Source organism: Apodemus sylvaticus, chromosome 17, assembly GCF_947179515.1.
Source record: "Apodemus sylvaticus chromosome 17, mApoSyl1.1, whole genome shotgun sequence".
Classification (NCBI taxonomy): domain Eukaryota; kingdom Metazoa; phylum Chordata; class Mammalia; order Rodentia; family Muridae; genus Apodemus; species Apodemus sylvaticus.
The window spans coordinates 5555829-5579126 of NC_067488.1; the positions used below are offsets into that span (position 1 = coordinate 5555829).

The following is a 23298-nucleotide window of genomic DNA, read 5'->3' on the forward strand; positions in this document are numbered from 1 at the left end:
ACAGGCACTAGAGCCAGACAGGCTGCGTCTCTGTCCCACACTGTACTGACATTCATAAAGACCCCTGAGACATTTCATGATCAGTTTCTCCATGGAAAGCAAAGACACGATGGCATTAGCTAAGTCACATAGCTGTGAGCCTTGGGTGTCAGAAGCTGTAAAGGTCAGGGGGCAGCGTCTGGCCTGTAGAAATCACACTGAAAGTGCTGCTGTTGTTATTGCCTGTTATTGTCATCTGTGTCAGGGACAAAGGTGTCCCTGCGTGACTCTGGAGCCTCTCCTCCTCTCCCCCTGAGGCGGACCCTGGTTCATCAGCTCAGCGTTGGCGGCTGTATTAGCTCCTTCTCTATTGCTGTGATAAAACACCATGACCAAGGCAGGTCTAGAAGGAAAGGTTTATTTATGGCTTAGGGTTTCAGAGCAAGAGTCCACCTTGGCAGCAGGCAGGGGTGGCAGTGAGGGCTGAGAGCTCACATCTCAAACCCCAAACACCTGCTCTCCAGGGACACACTTCCTCCGGCAAAGCCATTTCCTCCTAAGCCTCCGCAAGCAAGGCTACCAAGGAGGAGCCAAGAGCTCAAGCCTGAGACTTATGGGAGGGCTTCCATTCAAAACCACAGGTCTTTCTTACTGTGTAAATATGAGTATAAGCAGACTCTCTCTGCAGATACTTAGACTCCTTCCTAAAGAAGGTTCTAGAGAGGCAGGAGAGTCATGTCTTAGAGTGGGTTGGGATGGGTAGGCTTCTGGAAGACAGTTGAATACCTGAGCTAGACAGTCAGCAGCAACAGAAGGCAGTGGGGAGGCCAAGGAGAGATGAGATAGCGTAGTGTGGGACAGACTCCACGTGGCTGGACTGGAAGGAAAGGGTGACTTGGGAGGACTTTTGTTACGTGTTCTTGGCTAAGCATAACCAACATTGGTGTTTCCATGTCAGCTTGGGTATTTATGATATGTGGTGATGGCTATGCTGAGACCCTAATGGGAACCCAGCTCTCCAGTGCAAGTATGGCGAGTGACAGAGAGAATGTAATTTTTAGGACATGGTTTCAGATTTATAATAATAACATGTGATCATGCAATGGTAAATATCATTTCATTGAACAGGGCCCACAGCATCCAAAGGGAGCAAGGTGTTCCTGGGGCATGTCCACTGCAGCCTTTCGAACAGTCCTGTGGCACCCGGTATCCAGTGCCACGGAACTGTCTTTCCTCTTGAGTGTAGTACACAGTCATCTAAAAGAGATGCAAAAAAATACGTGGTGCATGCAAGATGCTTGTAGAAGCATGATTCATAGCAACTAAAAAAAAATAGGAACATGCAACCAAATCACAGCACAGTGATTTAAAACAGTTTTGCAATGTGAAGAAGTGTTATGATATAATGCTGCCTTGTAAAAACCCAGGATACCAATGCTAACTGTGGAGTTCCTCCTTTTGTGACTGGGTTACCTCAGTCAGGGTGATAGTTTCAAGTTCCATCCATCCACATCTGGGTTGTGTCCAGCTCTGGCTATTATAAATATGGCCGCTATGAGCATAGTGGAGCATGTGTCCTTATTACATGTTGTAGCATCTTCTGGGTATATGCCCACGAGTGGTATAGTTGGTTCCTCATGTAGTACTATGTCCAATTTGGGGGAGGGGGGAAATGCTAAACTGATTTCCAGAGTGGTTGTATCAGCTTGCAATCCCACCAGCAATGGAGGAGTGTTCTTCTTTGTCCACACCCTTGCCATCACCTGCTGTCCCCTGAGTTTTTGATCTCAGCCATTCTGGCTTCACCTCTTTACTTTGAACTTGACATAGAATGTCACCCATCTCTAGGCCAGCTGTGCCTTCTCTGTTTCCCCTTTCTCAAAGCGTTTGGTGGGAATGCATTGTTCTGTGCCTTCTGACAGGATCGGTGCCCACAGCATGGTCTGGCAAATAGTTGGTTCTCCCTTGCAGAGTGACTGACAAGTGAGTGGAGTTAAGACTCTAGGCGTCTCTCCTTCCTCTGCAAAATCTGTACATTGGAAGCCAGGACTCACTGTGTGGAGCTAGGTGACTCATGAAGGCTCGACAAGCACTTGTGCTCAGCCTGCCTGGTGCTGTTCCGGTGTGCGGGGCTGCTATTTAAAGGAAAGTGTTGTGAAAGGTTCTGTTAGCCCTCCTGATCTGATTGTCTGAGACTATGAACCTTTAAAAAACGTCACAGCCAGAGGAATGGGCACAGCGCTTTTTCTTATTCCTCCTAAACTAGGACCTAGGAGAACAAAGGGGTCACATCTTCCCAACTTGGGCAGGCAACTGTTGATGCAGTCATTTAGTCTGAGGAATAGAAAGGATTCAGAGAGCCAGGAGAAGAAAGTGACTTAAGCAGAAAATGTGACTTAATCCACAACTTGGCTATAGCCCAAGATTTCTTTAAATAATCTTGATATTAATTCTTTGAGAATTTCATAGAAGGTACTTTGATCGAAGTCACCTCCCTACATTTTCCCCCTAACTCCTCCTAGATCCAACCCCAACCTTCCTATCCCATAACTTCATTTTTCTCCTTTAAAAAATAAATCCACTGACTCTAATTTGGGCAGCCCATATACTCCTGGGTGTGGGGCCACCCAGTGGAGCATTGTTGACCTACTGGAAGCCACCCTCTTGAAGAAAACTGACATCCGTTCCCCTAGAAGCCATCAGTTGTGCATGGCTGTCAGGGAAGGCTGGTGGTTCAGGACCCCCTTCCTACTCCATGCTGGGATATTAACTGGCTTGATTTTGTGCAGGCAACCATAGCTGCCGAGGCCATTAGTGTAGTGGTCCTGTCATGTGCCGTGGTCCTGTCATGTGCAGAAGACAGCTTCCCTCTAGTCCTCCCCAACTACTGGCTCATACAGTCATCCACCCCCCTGTTCCAAGAGGTCCCCCGATTCTTGGGATGAGGGACATGCTGACCCACGTGCCTGAGCCCCCCTCTGATGTTCACTCTTCACACTGACCAGCTCTGAGTTTCCGCACTAACCACAATTCACTGAACTAAGGAATGTCTCTGATGAGGCCTAAGATCTGCACCAATAAAGATATAAACTTGAGGGCAGTTTATACTCGGTCCCTTTGGCAGAACAATAGACACAGGCTAAGTCCTGGCAAGTGATCTCCCTAATCATAGGCTCTTGGCCAGATTTCCAGTGCCAAACTGTATTGTGCTTCCTTTTGTGGAATATAGCCCATGATTTTATTTGTTGGCTTGTTTGTTTATGTGTGGGAAGGGGAGAGGGTATGGTCAAACTACAGGGAATGTGTGCAGGAAGACAACTTTTAGTAGGTCCTTTTTATCCTTCCATCACATGGGTCCCTGGGATCACAATGAGGTCATCAGGCTTGGTGGTAAGTGTCCCAGCCTGCTGTGCCATCTTACTGGCACGAGATTCTGATAGGAGCAATGACTTTGTGCCTTTATGAGGGTGTTCCCCCACCCACTCTGTCTTCCCTCCCTAGCATTCCCCTACACCTGGGCATTGAACCCCCTCCGACCCAAGGGCCTCTCCTCCCACTGATGTCCAACAAGGCCATCCTCTGCCACATATGTGGCCAGCACCATGGGTCACTCCATGTGTATTCTTTGGTTGGTGGTCCAGTCCCCGGGAGCTCCAGGGGTGGCGTGGGGGTGTGGTCTGGCCTGTTAATACTGTTGCTCCCTCCATGGGGCTGCAAACCCCCTCAGCTCCTTCCGTCCTTTCTCCAACTCCTGCATTGGTATATTGGAGACCCCCAAGCTCAGTCCAATGGTTGGCTACTAAAAAAACCTCTGTATTTGTCAGGTTCTGGGAAAGACTCTCAGGAGACAGCCATATCAGGCTTCCAACAGCAAGCACTTCCCCGGAGGCATCCACAATAGCATCTGTGTTTGGTGGCTATCTATGGGATGGATTCCCAGGTGGACAATCTCTGGATGGCCTTCCCTTCAGCCTCTGCTCCATACTTTGTCTCCATATTTCCTCCTGTGAGTATTTTCTTCACCCTTCTTAGAAGGACTGAAACATCCACACTTTGGTCTTCCTTCTTCTTGAGCTTCATGTGGTCTGTGAATTGTATCTTGGGTATTTGGAGCTTTTGGCTAATATCTACTTATCAGTGAGTGTATAACATGTGTGTTCTTTTGAGACCATGTTACCTCACTCAGGATGATATTTTCAAGTTCCATGCATTTGCCTAAGAATTTCATGAAGTCATTGTTTGTAATAACTAAGTAGTACTTCATTGTATAAATGTACCACATTTTCTTTATCCATTCCTCTGTTGAGGGACATCTGGGTTGTGTCCAGCTTCTGGCTATTATAAATAAAGCTGCTATGAGCATAGTGGAGCATGTGTTCTTATTACATGTTGGGGCAACTTCTGGGTATATGCCCAGGAGTGGTATAGCTTGGTCCTCATATACTATGTCCAATTTTCTGAGAAACAACCAGACTGATTTTTAGAGTGGTTATACCATCTCGAAATCCCACCAGCAATAGAGGAGTGTTCCTTTTTCTCCACATCCTTGCCAGCATCTGCTGTCTCCTGAGTTTTTGATCTTAGCCATTCTGACTGGTGTGAGGTGGAATCTCAGAGTTGTTTTGATTTGCATTTTCCTGATGACTAAGGATGTTGAACATCTCTTTAGGTGCTTCTTGGCTATTTGATATTCCTCAGTTAAGAATTCCATTTAACTCTGTTCCCCATTTTTTATTAAGGTTATTTGGTTCTCTGGAGTTTAGCTTCTTGAGCTCTTTATATATATTGGATGTTAGCCCTCTATCAGATGTAGAATTAGTAAAGATCTTTTCCCAATCTGTTGATTGCCATTTTGTCCTATTGACAGTGTCCTTTTCCTTACAGAAGCTTTGCAATTTTATGGAGTCCCATTTGTCAATTCTTAATCTTAGAGCATAAGCCATTGGTGTTCTGTTCAGGAACTTTTCCCCTGTGCCCATGTGTTTGAGGCTCTTCACTTTCTCCTCTATAAGTTTCCGTGTATCTGGTTTTATGTGGAGGTCCTTGATCCACTGGGATTTGAGCTTTGTACTAGGAGATAAGAATGGATCAATTTGCATTCTTCTGCATGCTGACCGCCAGTTGAACCAGCACCACTTATTGAAAAGGTTGTCTTTTCCCCACTGGATGGGTTTAGCTCCTTTGTCAAACAAGTGACCATAAGTGTGTGGGTTCATTTCTGGGTCTTCAGTTCTATTCTATTAATCTACCTGCCTGTCCCTGTACCAATTTTTTTATACAGTTTTTTTTTTTAATCACTATTGCTCTTTAATAAAGCTTGAGGTCAGGAATGGTGATTCCCCCAGAAGTTCTTTTATTGTAGAGAATAGTTTTAGATATCCTGGGTTTGTTGTTATCCAAATAAATTTGCAAATTGATCTTTCTTTTTTCAAAAAAAAATTGGATATTTTATTTGTTTACATTTCAAATGTTATTACCTTTCCTGGTTTTACCCCTCTACAAACCCTATATCCAATCCCCCGTTACCCTGCTTCTATGAGGGTGCTCCCCAACCATCCACCCACTCCTGCCCTAGCATTCCTCTACACTGGGGCATCAAGTCTCCACATGACCAAGGGGCTCTCTTCCCATTGATGCCAGATAAGGCTCATTCAGATCCTTCAGTCCTTCCCCTAGCTCCTCCATTGGGGTCCCTGTGTTCAGTCTGATGGTTGCCTGTGAGCATACTCATCTGTATTGGTCAGGATCTGGCAGAGCTTCTCAGAAGACAGTGTATCAGGCTCCTATCAGCAAGCACTTCTTGGCATCAGCAATATTGTCTGGGTTTGTTGTCTATATGTGGGATGGATCCCCAGGTGGGGCAGTCTCTGGATAGCCTTTCCTTCAGTCTCTGTTCCACTCTTTGTCCCTGTATTTCTTTTAGACAGGAGCAATTCTGGGTTAAAATTTTGGAGATGGGTGGGTGGTCCCACCCCTCAACCAGGGGAGGGCATGCCTAACCTCTGGATATAATCTTCACAGGTTCTCCCTCCCCTTTGTTCTGGGACACTCTTGCTTTCCTGGCATCTAGGACTTCCTGTTTGCTACGCTCAGTTACCCATTCCCCATTGTGACACACCTCTATTCCATTTCCTGACCCTCAGTACAGCTTCTCCATCTCCTCCCATGACTGACTCTGCACCTCTTTTCCCCTCCCCCTCCTCTTTTTCTCCCAAGTCCCTCCCATCCTCAACTCCCCTTGATTATATCATTCCCCCTTCTAAATAGGACTGAAGCATCCACTCTTTGGTCTTCCTTCCTCTTGAGCGTCATGTGGTCTGTGAGTTGTATCATGGGTATTCCACGCTCTTTGACTAATCCATTGATGTTAAGAGATATTAAGGAATAGTGATTATTACTTCCAATTACTTTTGTTGTTAGAGGTAGAATTATGTTTGTATGGCTATCTTCTTTTGGGTTTGTTGAAAAAAGATTACTTTCTTGCTTTTCTTAAGGTGTAGTTTCCCTCCTTGTGTTGGAGTTTTTCCATCTATTATCCTTTTTAGGGCTGGATTTGTGGAGAGATATTGTGTAAATTTGGTTTTGTCATGAAATATCTTGGTTTCTCCATCTATGGTAGTTGAGAGTTTTGCTGGGTATAGTAGAGAGGCTGGCATTTGTGTTCTCTTAGGGTCTGTATGACATCTTCCCAGGATCTTCTAGCTTTGATAGTCTCTGGTGAGAAGTCTGGTGTAATTCTGGTAGGTCTGCCTTTATATGTTACTTGACCTTTTCCCCTTATTACTGCTTTTAATATTCTTTCTTTGTTTTGTGCATTTGGTGTTTTGACTATTATGTGTCAGGAGGAATCTCTTTTCTGGTCCAATCTATTTGGAAATCTGTAGGCTTCTTGTATGTCCATGTATCTCTTTCTTTAGGTTAGGGAAGTTTTCTTCTATAATTTTGTTGAAGATATTTACTGGCCCTTTAAGTTGGGAATCTTCACTCTCTTCTATACATATGATCCTTAGGTTTGATCTTCTCATTGTGTCCTAGATTTCCTGGATATTTTGGGTGAGGAGCTTTTTGCATTTTGCATTTTCTTTGACAGTTGCATCAATCAATGTTTTCTATGATATCTTCTGCACTTGAGATTCTCTCTTATCTCTCGTATTCTGTTGGTGATGCTTGCATCTATGACTCCTGATGTCTTTCCTAGGTTTTTTTTATCTCCAGGTTGTCTCCTTTTTTTTTTAATCTAGCTTGTCTCCCTTTGTATTTTCTTTATTGTTTCTATTTCCATTTTTAGATCCTGATGGTCTTGTTCAATTCCTTCACCTGTTTGGTTGTGTTTTCCATTAATTCTTTAAGGGAATTTTGTGTTTCCATTTTAAGCACTTCTACCTGTTTACCTGTGTTCTTCTGTATTTCTTTAAGGGAGTTATTTGTGTCCTTCTTAAAGTCCTCTATCATCATCATAAGATGTAATTTTAAATCAGAGTCTTGCTGTTCCTGTATGTTGGGGTATCCAGGGCTTGCTGGGGTGGGAGAACTGGGTTATGATGATGTCAAGTAGCCTTGGTTTCTGTTGCTTATGTTCTTGCCCTTGCCTCTCACCATCTGGTTATCTGTGGTGTTAGCTGGTCTTGCTGTCTCTGACCGTGGCTTGTCCCTCCTGTAAGCATGTGTGTCAGTACTCCTGGAAGACCAGTTCTCTTCAGGAGGAATTTGGGTATGGAGAGCTATAGCAGAAGATCATCTCTGGGACACAGATAGAAACCAGAAGGATCCTGTCCCAGGCTGCTCTTCAGTCCTGTGTCCTGAGGGCTCCTGGTGGGTCCCTTGGAGCAGAAGTGGTGATCTTACCTGTGCTCTCAGGCATGTCAGCACTCCTAGGAGATCAGCTTTTTCCCAGCAAGATTTGGGTATGGAGAGCTGTGGCACAGGGTCAGCTCTGGGGCACAGATGGAAACCAGAAGTGCAAATTGCTCTTTTTACCTCTATGAAGAATTGATTTGGGATTTTGATGGGGATTGCTTTGAATCTATAGATTGCTTTCAGCAAGATGGCCATTTTTATTATATTAATCCTGCCAATCCATGGACATGGAAGATCTTTCCATCTTCTGAGATCTTTGATTTCTTTCTTCAGAGACTTTAAGTTCTTATCATACAGTTCTTTTACTTGCTTGGTTAGAGTCACACCAAGATATTTTATATTATTCATGACTATTGTGAAGGGTGTAGTTTCCCTAATTTCTTTCTCAGCCTGTTTAAACTTTGAGTAGAGGAAGGCTACTGGCTTGTTTGAGTTGGTTTTATATCCAGCCAATATGCTGAAGTTGTTTATCAGGTTTAGGAGTTCTGTGGTGGAATTTTTGGGATCACTTAAGTATATTACCATATCATCTACAAATAGTGATATTTTGACTTCTTCCTTTCCAGTATATATCCCTTTGACCTCCTTTTGTTGTCTAATTGCTCTAGCTAGGACTTCGAGTACTATATTGAATAGATAGGGAGAGAGTGGGCAGCCTTGTCTAGTCCCTGATTTTAGTGGGACTGCTTCAAGTTTCTCTCCATTTAGTTTGATGTTGGCTACTGGTTTGCTGTATATTGCTTTTACCATGTTTAGGTATGGACCTTGAATTCCTGATATTTCCAAGATTTTGATGTCTCTTTTAACAAAAATAGTTTCTTCCAGCCATCCTAGCTTGGCTTTAATTTAGCTCTTAACATGGCAATGGTAGAAAATAGCTTGATTTAAAGCTTAGGCAGAAAGGAAGACATGTGAAGAACTTATTCACAACATGTTTCATGGGAACTTTCCAAGCTAGTTGTCAGCAGTTCCAGCACAGCTCTAAGTTTCTGTTTAGATCCTGGACTAGATTCCAATTTCCTAGGATAAGAACGTGCTAAAGTAGCTTGCTTATGAGTCAGGTTATATGCAAAGTACTTACCAAAGCCCCAGGTGGTAATATGCTCACATTAGGAAACCACTAAGACCTGAGCCACCTGAGTCGTGAGTGCGGCCAGAAACGGCCTCCACCTTCACTGGAGAGAGACGGACAGGTGACTGCACTGCTTGTTCCAACACAGTGACCAACGGACGCATCTTCCTCCCCTTCCCCTTTTCTGCTTCTTTCTTTTCCAGTTTTATCCTGGTCACATACAGACAAATTCTCTTAAGCAGAAGTGTAGTCACTTTTCAAGATCAAGTAAAATTATGAATTTTTATTATTATAATTATTGGAAAGTAGAACTTGGAGCTGTCTAGATGGCTCACTGCATTAAGACATTTGCCACCAAGCCTGATAAAACTCACTGTGGCACATATACAAACATGAGCGCATGTGTGTGCACACACAGGACACACACACACAGGTCACACACACATGGGCATACATACACACACACAGGGCACAACACACTAAATTAATAAAATATTAAAACTAAAATTATATGTATTTTCCAAAAGGTTGAAAATGTCAATATATTCTAAGAAATACTGAAATACATAAATACAACCAGTATATTACATATTAAGGATTGAAACACAAACAAGACCATTGAGATTGTCCGTGACAAACAGAAAGGAGATCAACTATACAGACTCAAGGCATAATACTACAAATGGCTCTCACAACAGCATTGACAGCCAGATAAACCTGAGCACGACATGAACATCTGTGTCTAAGTCGTAAGCAAGCATAAAAACAGATGGGAGGGAAGATTAAAGGGTTAATTCAAGGGAGTTCTGGGGAAGGTCACTATCTAGGTGATATCAGGGCTTCCATTTCTACCATTCCCATCTTGGGAGCTAGACAGTGCACAGCCTACACCCAAGCCTACCACACAACAGCCATTTCCTGGGTATTTACTTTGCTGTCTTTTGCTGAGTTCTCACTGTGTACTGAGTAATGTGCCTGCCAAGTGATCTCTAGCCTAATCATCAGGATACACCCGTGGGGTTAAGTCTTCCTATTGCCGCTATCCTAGAATGGAAGAGCTCTGTGGGTATAGTGCCTGCACGCAGGCACAGGAACCCGGGCTCAATCCCTAGCACCCATGTGGAAAGCTGGGTGGGGTACAGGCTCATAATCCCAGTGATGGGCTGGGGCAGGCGGGGAGCAGGGAAGATCCCTATGGCTTACCAACAAACCAGCCTAGCCTAACTGGTGAGCCCAATTCTGATTAGAATCTGTGTCTCAAATCAAGGTGGATGGCTAGCTCCCGTGTAACAACACCTGAAATCAACCCCTGTCCTCCACATGCACACATGCACACACAGAGAGAAATGAATGAAATCATTGCAGAAAGTTTAAGGAACTTACCGAGGTCAATCCAAGGTGGCTTCCCGATGGCTCAGGCTCTCATAGACCACTTCACCTGCCACTGACAACAGGGACAGAGGGAAAAGTCACTTTGAGGGTAATTAATTGAGCTGATCTATAAGTGCATTCTACAGGGCCGGGGGAACCTACATCAAACCATCTCTTCGCTTCAAGAATACAACCCTTGTGTTTCACCTCCACCTTTTCTCTGTCACTGTGAGTGTTTAGAATGCCACACCCCAAATTTGACTACGTTCATTGTTAGCCCCTAGTGAGCAAAGACCTTCGCAAGACTGCACCTCCTGATGAGAGTGCCTGTTATTTGTTATTTAAATAAGTGAGCCACTGGTTACTGACAAGTAGGACAGCACAGAGTTAACTGATAATTGGCCAATGAACCAGTGTCCCCAGGAGGCACTCCATCAAGCAACAGGGACCAGGATTTCATTCTGAAGTTTCCAGAGAATGACTTGAGATCTAAGGACTGACAATCTGCTGAAACAGGAAATTCCATGGTAGGAGGCACGCAGAGAAAAGTTGTGAGTCATAACTGGGAAAGGATAAGCAGACTCTGAAAACCCCTCCTTCCTTGATCTCACCGCCACCCTGACCTCTCTAGGGCACACAATTGCTGTCTATTGGAGACCTTTTGCATCGCCTAAGCACACATCTCCTAGGACACAAATCTCTTGAGGCAACGGAACCAACAGCTAGAATCTACCTCTGACCATCCCGTAAGTTACCCAAAACCCTGGAAGTCCCTGAGCCCGTTCCCTCATTTCTATAATTAGGACATGAATAGTGTCTGCCTTGTAAGTTTGATGCTAACATTAAATGCGAGTCACCTCCCCAGAACTCCAAAAAAAAGTCCTTTCAGACTCAAGACTGAAAGCAGTGACATCTTTGACATAAAAATGAGTGCCGCGCTCCTCAAAGCACCGGCCTCAGCACCCATCATCGCAAAGCACCGCTTCTCTCCGCCTCCATTTGTTTCCCACTGGCTCAGAACTCTGGTGCTGCCTTCAGCATGAGTAGCCTCACTGGTCCCTTTCCTAAAGGATCATTTGGAGCCAAGTGTGACTTTGAGAAGTACATCCTTTTGTGTCACATGTGAAGAACGAGAAGTCCCCACTCTGGTCCTCACTCAGACTTCCATCTCTGTTGGTTGCCTCCTATGCCCCCTACCATTTCTCCATCTTCTGCATTCAGAGGCTCATGGTTCCCTGGCCCAGCAGCACCACCCTGGTTCCCAGGGCTACTCAAGGGTCCGGCGCCTGACCGAATATCAGAGCCCGCTTTCCCCGGTCCATACAGAAATAATAGCTCACACTTGAGTGCCTCTGTGAAGCGTCTCCTTGGGCACTGAGGAGCTAAGAATACAGATGTGCAAGTCCAGAGCCCACAGGACAGGGCTAAAGAGAAGCGGGGAACCCGCTGACAGCCTCGCTACCTGAGCCCGCACTCCGCTCTGCCGCGTGTCCAGCGTGGTGACCCCAGGGCAGCTCTCCCACATTCCTGCGTCTCGGTTCCCTCCGCAGTAACGGCTACCTCTAAGTTTTATTTTCTTAGATTACGAGCATCACTAGGAGAGTGCCCTGTAAATGTTTGTCTAGTAAAGTCCAAGGTCCTCAGAGTAAGAAAAATATCACCCACTTCCGATTGCTAGAATTAAAGAATTAAAAAAAATAATGTGTGTAATTTGCTTGGTGTATAATGTGCATAGAGCCTTGAATATTATAGAAGTTCAACAAAATGGTTAGTTAGATGTGGTAGCACACACCTGTAATCCTAGCACTTGGAATGTGGAAGCAGGAGGGCCAAGAGTCCTAGGCCAGCCTCAGCTACACAGCAAAGTCGAAGCCAGTCTGAGATAATGTGACTCTGACTCGAAAAATAACAGCAAGAAAAAAACTAGGCATGTAAAAAAAATAAGTTGCTTCTTCTGAGCTCGGGAACACCTTGTTCTTACAACACATACACAATAGCCTCCCTGGGGATTCCCTGGAGAGAGACACTGTGCTGGCATTTCTTCTACTTTTATAGTAAAGCCATTATAACTAGCACGTGAAATGGGACCTGGAACTAAAGCAAAAGCCACAGCTTGTAAAAGTGGACCGTGACTCATAGCACAGCAACCGCTCAAACCGCAGTGTGTGAGATGAACTAAGTTCAGACACAGCAGAGGCTCATGCAGACCCGTGGCTCTCGGTGTGACTGCAACAAGGCCTCCACAACTCTGCAAAGTTCTGCCTCCTAAAGAAAAGACCTTCGACTGTTCCAGAAACTCTTTTCACCCTGTAGCATGGTAATAAATCCATGTTTGTCTGTGACGGCAGGCTCCCCATTGTCTTTGTTGATGTGACTTTACATGTTGTATATGCTAAGGGCTTGGTACAGTAGCAGGTGTTAGGAAGACATCCATGAAAGTGTACCTTAAATCAAGATTGGAGTAATGCAAAAATTTTATGACCTGAAAATTCTAAAAAGAACTGTAGTTACAAAAAATATTAGAGGCCCCATCGGGCCACCTGGGGAGGATTATGTATGAGATTTTCCAAGCTATTCACCTTACAAAGTTTCATGGACTGCAATATATAATAAAGAATGCTGGCCAGAAACTTGATTGGCCCTGTACATTTACATTTACAGCTAACAAGCACAACGCTTGTTATCCACAAAATCACAAGCTAACGAGGACACCGTGTAGAACGGCAAGGTGACCAGTCCTCACACAGGGTTTTGCTCCTAGCAGTGTGCAAATAATGGTCGGTTATTGGCAGAGGATCTTATTCTGTCAACGGTAACTGAAGCAACTGAGCATGGTTAAGAAGACACATAGCCTGATATGTGATGGTCCAGGAAGATTACTGGTGGCAGGAGCTAGGGGACCCTGTGAGCAGGTGGGGGCCCTGTGAGCAGGTGGGGGCCCTGTGACAGGCAAGCTGGCTAGGGGCTCGCTCTATAGCTCAGGCCAAGGGAAGGGCTCTGGCTACAGAGCTAACAGAAAGAAGGGAAGTGGGTCTTCTCTAAAGGGCCATGGAAGACAAGCATGGTGCCCAACTGACCTTGAGGGATGCAAAAGCAATAGAACTCAAGCTGTGCTGTGGGTGCCACCCACTGACATAGGACGCCATCTTGAAAACAAGCGAAAAGCACTGCAAGCGTAAAAAAGCATCTATCTATCAGGGGCGTCACATGACAGGTAGCATGCTGTGGCCTCAGCACCGCCTGCTTTGGCATCTCACTCAGGTCAGACCAAAAAAACGACAACAAAGGTCACAGTATTTACTTAGAGTAGGGAACAGTAAGCCACTTACTGATTCTTGGGAAACAGTGACAGTCTTTTTGTAAATTGTGCTAGACAGATTTTATTTTTAGCTTTGTTTAAAATTTCAAGTAAATTCATTTAAGCAATGAGAGTCAAAGACCTCTGAACTCTGCCTGGGCTCGCTGACCACCAGAGTGAATCCTCATGAGCATATGATCATTTTTTAATCTTTTAACTCAGTATTTTCCTGCATGGCTGAAAACAAAGACATGTCAGATATCCTTGTCTGGGCTAAGGAACAATCAAAGCACAGTTTGACCTGATTAGATTCTGCACAAATGTATAACACGAATAAATAATATTTTAATGAACATGATTTTTGTTTTCAGGAACATTAAATAAAGAGAGTTTTGACCAATGTGGGAAGGAAACGCTGGGTTATTTGGAAGAAACATCACAGTAAAGTAGGCAGCAAGCAGACATTAGGCTTTTCTGAGTTCATCTACAAAGAAAAGAGAAATCCCGTGTGAACTCATTTTCCTGGAGGCACATGGCCGTGCGTTGCCGCATGTCACCGTCGAACCCAAGGCTAAAGAAGACATCTCACAGTCCCTTCCCTGAAGCTGCTACGCTCACCATTTCTGTGTCCCTGAGCCTTACACCTGAAGGTCTACAGTGAACCTGGAAACAGGTTTTGTGTGAGTTACCACAAACATTTAAGGTTATTTGCAGATAACCTGCAACTAGGGTAAGAGAGAAAACACAATTTTTCTTTTCTTTTTTTTTTTTTTTTCCCAGAAGTGGGTCTTTCCATGGCAGCAGCATTTGGGTCTATTTTCATTAAATATTTCATGCACAAACAATCAATGGGCAACTGGAAATGATTATTTAGTAATTACATTTGGCTCTAACAGAAACAACCCATTAGAGCAATAATATCACACAGGCTGTGGTGGTCAGTTTAACTCTCAAAGTGCCCGTTAGGACTTGAGGCCTTGAGGGCAAGATCACAGAGATAAACAACCTTTATAGCGCTGAAGGATGACATCTTTCTCAACATATGAACGGACTGAGCAATGCAAGGACATAGGGCTTTTATGAACTGTAACCTCAATAGTCTAGGGGAAGAATAATTCATTTTAAAACTCTAAAACCGTCCTTTAAAGACTAAATTTACCTCTTAGTTTACTACATCTAGATTGGATTTCCTCCAAACCTAAATTTACAATCATCTGCTCCAGGTAGCTGGTATAAGGGGTGGGGGTGGAAGTGGAGGGGTTCCATTACAGTGGACCAGTGAGTGGCATCCTGCACACCCCACAGAACGCTCCCCCTGACCGGCACCGCACACACTCCTCCCGTCTCTGGGGGCGATGGCTGATGGCTCCCTCACTTTCCTCACACTGTGGTAGCAGCGCTATCCCCTCACCGATGTGGTTTCTGCTGAGTGACCCTTTGCTTGGGATTGTAACCCCCTATACCAGGCCCCATTATTTGTTCCTTCACCTCTCTGAACCAAGGTAAAAATGGCTTCCCACTCCTGCTGATTACCGACCAGGGGACTCCTCGTTTATTTCTGTGATCCTGCCTCCAGTTCTACAGTAGTCCTTTCAGTTAATATTCTTCGTTGAAACCTTCAGAAAAGTCTCCATCTTGCTAAAGTCCCAGTGCAACCACATTCAAGATGAATGCAAAGGGGATTCTCTCCGATAGGAAGATGAGGAGCCAATGCTGAAGACCCGTATATATGCGAAACGCTTATTCGGTGTGTGTGTGTGTGTGTGTGTGTGTGTGTGTGTGACAACGCCCTACAGAGCCTTCTGTTTGAGGCAAATTTAATGCATTTAATGTCAAAAGACCAGATTGATATTCAGCCTTTTGAGTTTCTACTCATCTGAGACAAAGCAACGAAATCTCGTTGGCTCATTCCCACTAACAAAACTAACAGCACAGCAGAAACCAGCAGCGCTATCAAACATCAGGAAAGTCGTTCATTGCCGTGTTCCCCACACCCCCCAAACCCCACCCTGGGCAACAAGCGCCCATTTGGGTTTATTACTGGGCCATTCAAATAAAAAGCAAGATACATTTTCAGAATCATATTTTTCCAAAATTTAGCCTGCTGTTGTTAGGAAGAAGTGGTCATCACTCTTCCAAAGCCTAGAACCAAGTAATAAAATAGAAGGGGGGGGAGCATGGTTTTATGCAAATGTCCCCAGGTGGTCGATTTTTCTCTAAAATCCTGTTATCAATCCCACACCTGCCTGAGGTGATGCTTCCTTATGCCATCTGCATGTTGGTTTATTTGGTTGGGCAGAGCAATTTTCATTACTTTACACTTGCTGAAACAGGTCACATGTTGATAAACTGGACAGTTTCTAAGGCTACATAGAAATACATTTAATTCTTCACCTTCCCTCTTTGTGACCAGGAAATAGAACACCCATCCCCCATTCACTGTCTGTTGGGTTTATTAAATGAGGCTGATGCAGGAGATTTGGGTGATGGAGTTAAAGTCCAGGTCTGTTTTCCACACACACTTGGACTTCAGGGCTCCGGACTCTCTAAGTGGCTACTTCTCAGATGCACATCCCTGGCAACTGCTCTGCTTGGGTAGTTCTGCTCCCAGCATGGCTCCGAAGAGAGGAAATGCTTGCAGACACCTCCTGGTTGCCCTAACAACCTTCATCTATTCACTTTCACCTCGATAAACAACATTTTGAATTTTCTCCAGGATGCTCCAGCGTGTACCGACGTGCTCTGCTAGGTCCCTGACTGCTAAGGGCTGAGCTTGGGAGAAGCGGGCAAATGTACCACTCCAAAGGAAGCTGAGCTTGTTAAAAATAAAGAAAACACCATGCACCCAAGAAAGCTAGGGAGACAGAACAGACAGGGGCGTTAGCAGGAAATCTAGGGCATTCTCAGCAGCCTGAATCGTAGTATATATATTTACATACTGTAAATATATATAATTGTATTTACATATTAAATATTTACAATATGATATATATGTCTGCTTATTAGTTTTGGTAATACAGTATGTTATTTGAGACATTAACATTAAGAGAATCTAGAGAAAGGAGACTTAGGAGTTCTTTGCACTGTCTTTGTTGCTTTGGTGTAAATATAAAATTATTCCACAATCAAATATTTTCCCTTAAAATTATGTGTACAGACACATAGGCATGTATCTGCATGTAGGTAAGAGCAGGTGGGTTTAGGTGTGCAGAGGCCAGAAGAAGGAATCAGAACCCCTGCAGCTGGAATTGCAGGCAGCTGTGAGCTCCCCGGTGTGCTGGGAACTGAACCCAGGTCCTCTGAAGAGCAGACGCACTCTAACTGCTGAGCCATCTCTCCAGGCCTGCCCCCAATGAAACCTTATTTAAGAAAAGTAGGAGTTCAGCCCTGAGTTAGAGCTTCAGTAGTTGATCCTTAATCGAAGTTTTTGAAAAATATGGTCCTACCAAACTCAGAAAATATTAACCCAGGTTGGGATAAAGATGGAAGCAATTATTTAATGCTAAATTACTACGTAATTACTTGACTAGAAGAGCCAATTGAAACTATGTCAAAGTTTAACCTCTTTTCCAATTAATTAGAATGATTCATTCTTCAACCAGTCCCTGAATTTAGTTTATTACATTAAAAGAAAAAAGAAGAAGAAAAAACTTTTAAAGGTGCAGACTATTGGTGAATATGTGACAAAGATGTTGGCAGGGGTGGAGTGTGCAGAGGCAGGGGTAGAGTGTGCAGAGGCAGGGGTGGAGTGTGCAGAGGCAGGGGTGGAGTGTGCAGAGGCAGGGGTGGAGTGTACAGAGGCAGAGGTGGAGTATGCAGAGGCAGGGGTGGAGTGTACAGAGGCAGGGGTGGAGTGTGCAGAGGCAGGGGTGGAGTGTACAGAGGCAGAGGTGGAGTATGCAGAGGCAGGGGTGGAGTGTACAGAGGCAGGGGTGGAGTGTGCAGAGGCAGAGGTGGAGTATGCAGAGGCAGGGGTGGAGTGTGCAGAGGCAGGGGTGGAGTGTGCAGAGGCAGGGGGTGGAGTGTGCAGAGGCAGGGGGTGGAGTGGGCAGAGGCAGGGGTGGAGTGCACAGAGGCAGGGGTGGAGTGTGCAGAGGCAGGGGTGGAGTGCGCAGAGGCAGGGGTGGAGTGCGCAGAGGTAGGGGTGGAGTGCGCAGAGGTAGGGATGGAGTGGGCAGAGGCAGAGGTGAAGTGTGCAGAGGCAGGGGTGGAGTGCGCAGAGGCAGGGGTGGAGTGTGCAGAGGCAGGGGTGGAGTGTGCAGAGGCAGGGGTGGAGTGTGCAGAGGCAGGGGTGGAGTGCGCAGAGGTAGGGGTGGAGTGCGCAGAGGTAGGGATGGAGTGGGCAGAGGCAGAGGTGGAGTGTGCAGAGGCAGGGGTGGAGTGCACAGAGGCAGGGGTGGAGTGTGCAGAGGCAGCTGAGGAGTGCACAGAGGCAGGGGTGGAGTGGGCAGAGGCAGGGGTGGAGGGTGCAGTGTTGGCATTACTTTTACTCTTTCTTTTTCTCTGTATTTTCTTTCTTCCTCTCTTTCTGTTCGGAAGACCATGTGTGGTGGTTTGAATGCGAACAACCCCACAGGCTGACAGATCTAAATACTTGGTTACCAAGGAGAGACGCTGTTTGAAAGGATTAACGATGCGGCTTTGTTGGGAAAGTGTGTCATTGGAGGTGAGCTCTTCAAAAGCCTGTTCCGAGTCCAGAGTCTCTCTCCCTGCTACCTGCGGATGCACGTGTAGAACTCTAAACTACTCAGCTCACATCATGTCCGCCTGCACACCGCCATGCTTCCCGCCATGATGGCAACGGCCTGGCCCTCTGAAACTGTGAGCCTTCCCCAAATAAATGCTTTCCTTTCTGAGTTGCTGTGGTCATGGTGTCTCTACGGCAACAGAGCCCTGGCTAAGAGCAAGGGTCTCATTATACATCCAGGCTGACTAGAGAGTCACCTACAGCTCACGGAGATCTGTCTTCCCTGGATTCCCGAGAGCTGCCACACAGCACCACCATTGCTTAACACAATTATCCTTTGGGCAACGTTCTCACTGTGTGCTGGGTGCTGTCCTAAGTCAAAGGATGCAACAGGAGACAAAATGGCCTGGCCTGGGGGCTTAAGGCAAACTGGGCACTGGAGAGGAGACAGAACGCGGCCGATGCTCAGGCAGGCGCTGAGCTGAGCGCTCTCTGCACCACACCCTAGGACAAGGCAGCCGAGACTGAAAGGGGAAGAGCAGGCTGCGGCTCCCACTCTGCCGCCTGGTAAAAACCGGCTTTGAAAGAGGCATTTCTGAGTTATGACTGTCTCACCCCAAATTGTGCTGCTCAGAGATGTTTTGAATCAAAAGCATTAAAAAGAAGATGCGAGACCACTCTCACTCTCAGTCTACTTCCTGAACCACCTGACTATCTGTACCAGTAGTCAGTCAGTCAGTCAGTCAGTCAGTCTGTCAGTCAGTCGTCAGTCAGTCACGGCTACACAGTGGGGAGGGCGAGGGGAGGATGGGGAGGTGCAGTACTAACAAACTTTCCTCCCAGTCACAGACCTAGCCCAAGGCCTTGGCCTAGGCACACTCCTAGCTTACTACCCTTTGTCAACTTACCGCTGAGGCTGAGATTGACCTTTCCTGCCTCCTGGGGGTCTTTATTTCTTATTCATTTCCCGTGTCCTGTAAAACTTGCTTTAAAGCAAAGTGTTCCCCTGACTGCTGACCATGTGTTTAGGTCTCAGGGCCAGAGCAGAAGTGGGGACTCTAAAAGGGACGATGTGGGAGGGGCTGGTAGTGCACACCTGTAGCCCCAGCCCTTGAGAGGTGGAAGTTCAAGGTTATTCTTATCTACAGAGTGCTAGGGGCCAACCTGGGCTGCACAAGATAGTCTGGGGAGGGGTGGGGGGGTGGGGTGGAGGAGAAAAACCCGAAGAGAGAAGGAGTGGGGTGTGAGGAGGAGTGGGGTGTGAGGAGGAGTGGGGTGTGAGGAGGAGTGGGGTGTGAGGAGGAGTGGGGTGTGAGGAGTGGGGTGTGAGGAGGAGTGGGGTGTGAGGAGGAGTGGGGTGTGAGGAGGAGTGGGGTGTGAGGAGGAGTGGGGTGTGAGGAGGAGTGGGGTGTGAGGGGGAGTGGGGTGTGAGGAGGAGTGGGGTGTGAGGAGGAGTGGGGTGTGAGGAGGAGTGGGGTATGAGGAGGAGTGGGGTGTGAGGAGGAGTGGGGTGTGAGGAGGAGTGGGGTGTGAGAGGGAGTGGGGTATGAGGAGGAGTGGGGTGTGAGGAGTGGGGTGTGAGGAGGAGTGGGGTGTGAGGAGGAGTGGGGTGTGAGGAGGAGTGGGGTGTGAGGAGGAGTGGGGTGTGAGAGGGAGTGGGGTGTGAGGAGGAGTGGGGTGTGAGGAGTGGGGTGTGAGAGGGAGTGGGGTATGAGGAGTGGGGTGTGAGGAGAGGGGTGTGAGGAGGAGCGGGGTGTGAGGAGGAGTGGGGTGTGAGATGTTTGTCTTTCCTATGTGTTCTTTAATCCTTTCATCTGAAAGGGGCTGAGCCTGAAAACAAACAAACAGAAATCTTCCCATCTCTGCCTTAGGGAGGTCATTACCCCCCTTGTAGTTCAAATAACAGCGGTTTAAAAAGGGCTTGGCATGGTCAACTGTTACGTGAATGCCACACAATAGAAATTCCTGGCTTAGACAGTCCCTGCCTCCTAACTGGAAGGCAGAGAGCTGGTGGTCCGGAGCCTTGCCACGCAGCAGACGTCTCAAACAATGAGAATTTCTAAAAGCCCAACCCTCTCAGTAATTTAACAAGACATTAATGAAAATTAGATTAACATCAAAGAATTATTTCACTAAAAATAAAAACAGTATAATCTTCCTTCTGTGTGAGAATATGTTTATGTTAGCTCAGTAGTGAGGGCAGGGAAAAGCAGTGTTGGGAAGGGCGTGTCGGAAGCCACAGAGAAGGAGCAGGCGCGCTAGTGCGGCTGGTTCAGAGGGTGAACAGCTGAGATCGAACACACGGACGAACACCAACGTTAATACACCGGCCTCGTGCTGCAGTCTCATCAAAGCCAATATTTGATGCTCTTGTCAATAAAATTTTTGGATAATTGATTTGCTCATCTGTTTCACAATAGCAACCAGTTTATCCTCTATCCTTTCATACTGCAGCTTAAACCTCAAATATACATAATAATTTCTATCTTCAGGAAACAAAGAACTCCACCAGAAGGAAGCCGTCACTCAGGAAGAACACAGATCTGTCTCTCTCTCCTGGGCAGACTCATTTTAGCTCCTGAATAAACAGGACTGGCTCAATTGCTTTAACCTCTCTCTGAAATGTAAAAGGACCTCATAGGCAGGGCCATTCACATTTCTATTTTATTCGGAAAGAAGCTTTCTGATTAGAGGTGAAAGAAAAGTGCGGCCAGCCAGCCAACGCAGCGGCACACAACCGCTGAACAGTGGTCAGCAGAAACATTAAGGAGAATTATCCTAGAGAGGAGGCCTGCGAGTCAGTGTCACCGCCTCGGATAAATACTGTTTCTATTCTTGTCTGCTGAGGTAGAGAATGCTCCTTCAAAGCAGTGTTCCGGCTCTGTGTCTGGAGAAGTTGATGAGCTTCCAGAGGCTGTCTCTGGATGCCATGGTAACCGCATGGCTCGGGTCAAGTCTATCCTGTCTAGGGGACAGTTTAAGGCATTTCAAAATAGTACCTGAGAAAATAACCACGGAGGATGCCTGCCCCTGGCAGGCACAAACTGGGCACCGGGCACACTCAGTTCCAGACCCTGGGGTTCGCAGCACGAGAGAGCTGCGGTGAGATGGGACACCATCTCAGAGGACACACAAGCACTCGTCTAGAGTGATGCTTCGAGGTTGAGAGCACTTTCTCCTGGAGAGGACCAAGTTGGACTCCCAGCACCTGAGAAGTCATAGCTGTGAGACCAGCGACTGTTCCCCTTCTTTGTTCCAAGAATTACCTGACTAACATGAGAAAGAACTCAGAGTCTTTGTAATGACCTTAGTTAAGATGCCCTCTTCCTGCTCCCACCTGAAGTCAAAGATAAGGCGAACTCCGGTATCCACCCATGAGGCATTCCAGAGTACGAAAGTATAAACTAATAATGATAACCACCACAATGTATTAACTGATAACTACCTGATCTCTGGAAGACCCCAGGCAGATCTAAAGGTCAATAGTCAATAGATGTTAGTTAATGGGTTTAAACTGCAACTTGAGCTGGGCGGTGCTGGCACACGCCTGTAATCCCAACACTCTGGGAGGCAGAGGCAGGCAGATTTCTGAGTTTGAGGCCAGCCTGGTCTACAGAGTGAGTTCCAGGACAGCCAGGACTATACAGAGAAACCCTGTCTCGAAAAAAACAAAAAACAAACAAACAAAAAAAAAACAAATCCTAAACTGCAACTTGACTGATGTAACTTACACCTCTAAAAAGTATAAGAACTGCCTACAATGTGCCATCGGGGTCCCCTCTGTCCTGCTTGCAGGACGACCCCAGCGCGCTGGATCAATAAACCTCATGTTTGCTGTAGTGATCTCAGTCTCTGTGTCTTGGTGAGTAAGGCCGCCTGACATCAGACCCTTTGGTCCAACACCCCCATATGGTGGCTCACAACCATCTGTACCAGTTCCAGGGATCCTGTACCTGTACTGATCTATACAGGGACTGCATGATGTACACGCACACATGCAGTCACAACACACACATACAATTTTAAAAAAAACCTTTACAAATACTTTGAAAGACTATGTTGGGCCTGCAGTAGTTAAACACATATACTATTCTTCCAAAGGACCTAAGTTAGGTTTCCTACATCCATATCGAGCAGTCTGTACTCTGGATCCAGAGGGGTCCTCTCCTCTGGCTTCCACAGATACTGCATTCATGTGCACACACACACACACACAGGCACACAATTAATTAATTAATTAAATCTTTCAACTAAAAATATACAAGAATGTCATCATAGATGTTAACTTTTATATTCAATTTTAAGGTATTTTTTCTCTAGTTTTTGCTTTGACTTTAGTTGTAAAAGTCTTTCGTAAAGACTGTGCTAAGGCATAGCAACAGAACCAGGAAGTAGTCCGAGATGCTCTCCTGGACCTTTAAATGCAAAAGCCCTGGCTCTGCTTCACTGGCGAGGCCAAGGCTTAGCAGGCATGCACCACCAAACCTCCCATCGAGAAAGCACACTCTTTGCACACCCTTTGCACACTCTTTGCACACCCTTTGCACACCGCTGCCACGCCCCTTCCCTTGAAAGCAACTAGGGAAATGCCTCACAGGTGGTACAGACTTACTTTTCTGTGTGGTGTGTCTGGGTGAGTACATAAGCTTACCTCACAAATCACTCAGAGCCCAACATGCGCCTGAACCCACGGACAGCTAAGCTATGCTCACATGTGCGAAGAATCTTGATCACTGAAGTTGATTTTCACAAATCCCATGAACGAGACACTGCCCCAGCATTTCTGTCATGTGCAGTAGAATTGTCATCCTGAAGCAGGCTGCCTGGGTTGTGTCATCTCTTAGCTGAGGAAGCAAAGGCAGCCCACGAGAGGGAAACCCATCCCTTGTGCGTTTCGCCCACTCTGTGCTTACTGGCCTCTTAGAGTCGTGGACTCTGCTCACCGCCATGTCCTTCAACCACATTCTCTGATTTATGACCAACCCTGGCTTCCCCTTATGGATGGACACGCAGACACACAAACTCTCTCTCTCT

General features: G+C 46.2%; 1 protein-coding gene across 2 annotated transcripts in view; it reads right to left on the reverse strand.

Moving 5' to 3' along the window:
• The window catches only part of Ncald (neurocalcin delta), a 445096-nt gene that overhangs the window by 302064 nt on the left and 119734 nt on the right, over window positions 1-23298 (reverse strand). For both annotated transcript variants that reach the window (XM_052160541.1, XM_052160539.1), the window contains exon 2: window positions 10292-10352. The gene's annotated coding sequence lies outside the window, so the exon portion shown is untranslated. The remainder of the gene's footprint in view (window positions 1-10291; window positions 10353-23298) is intronic.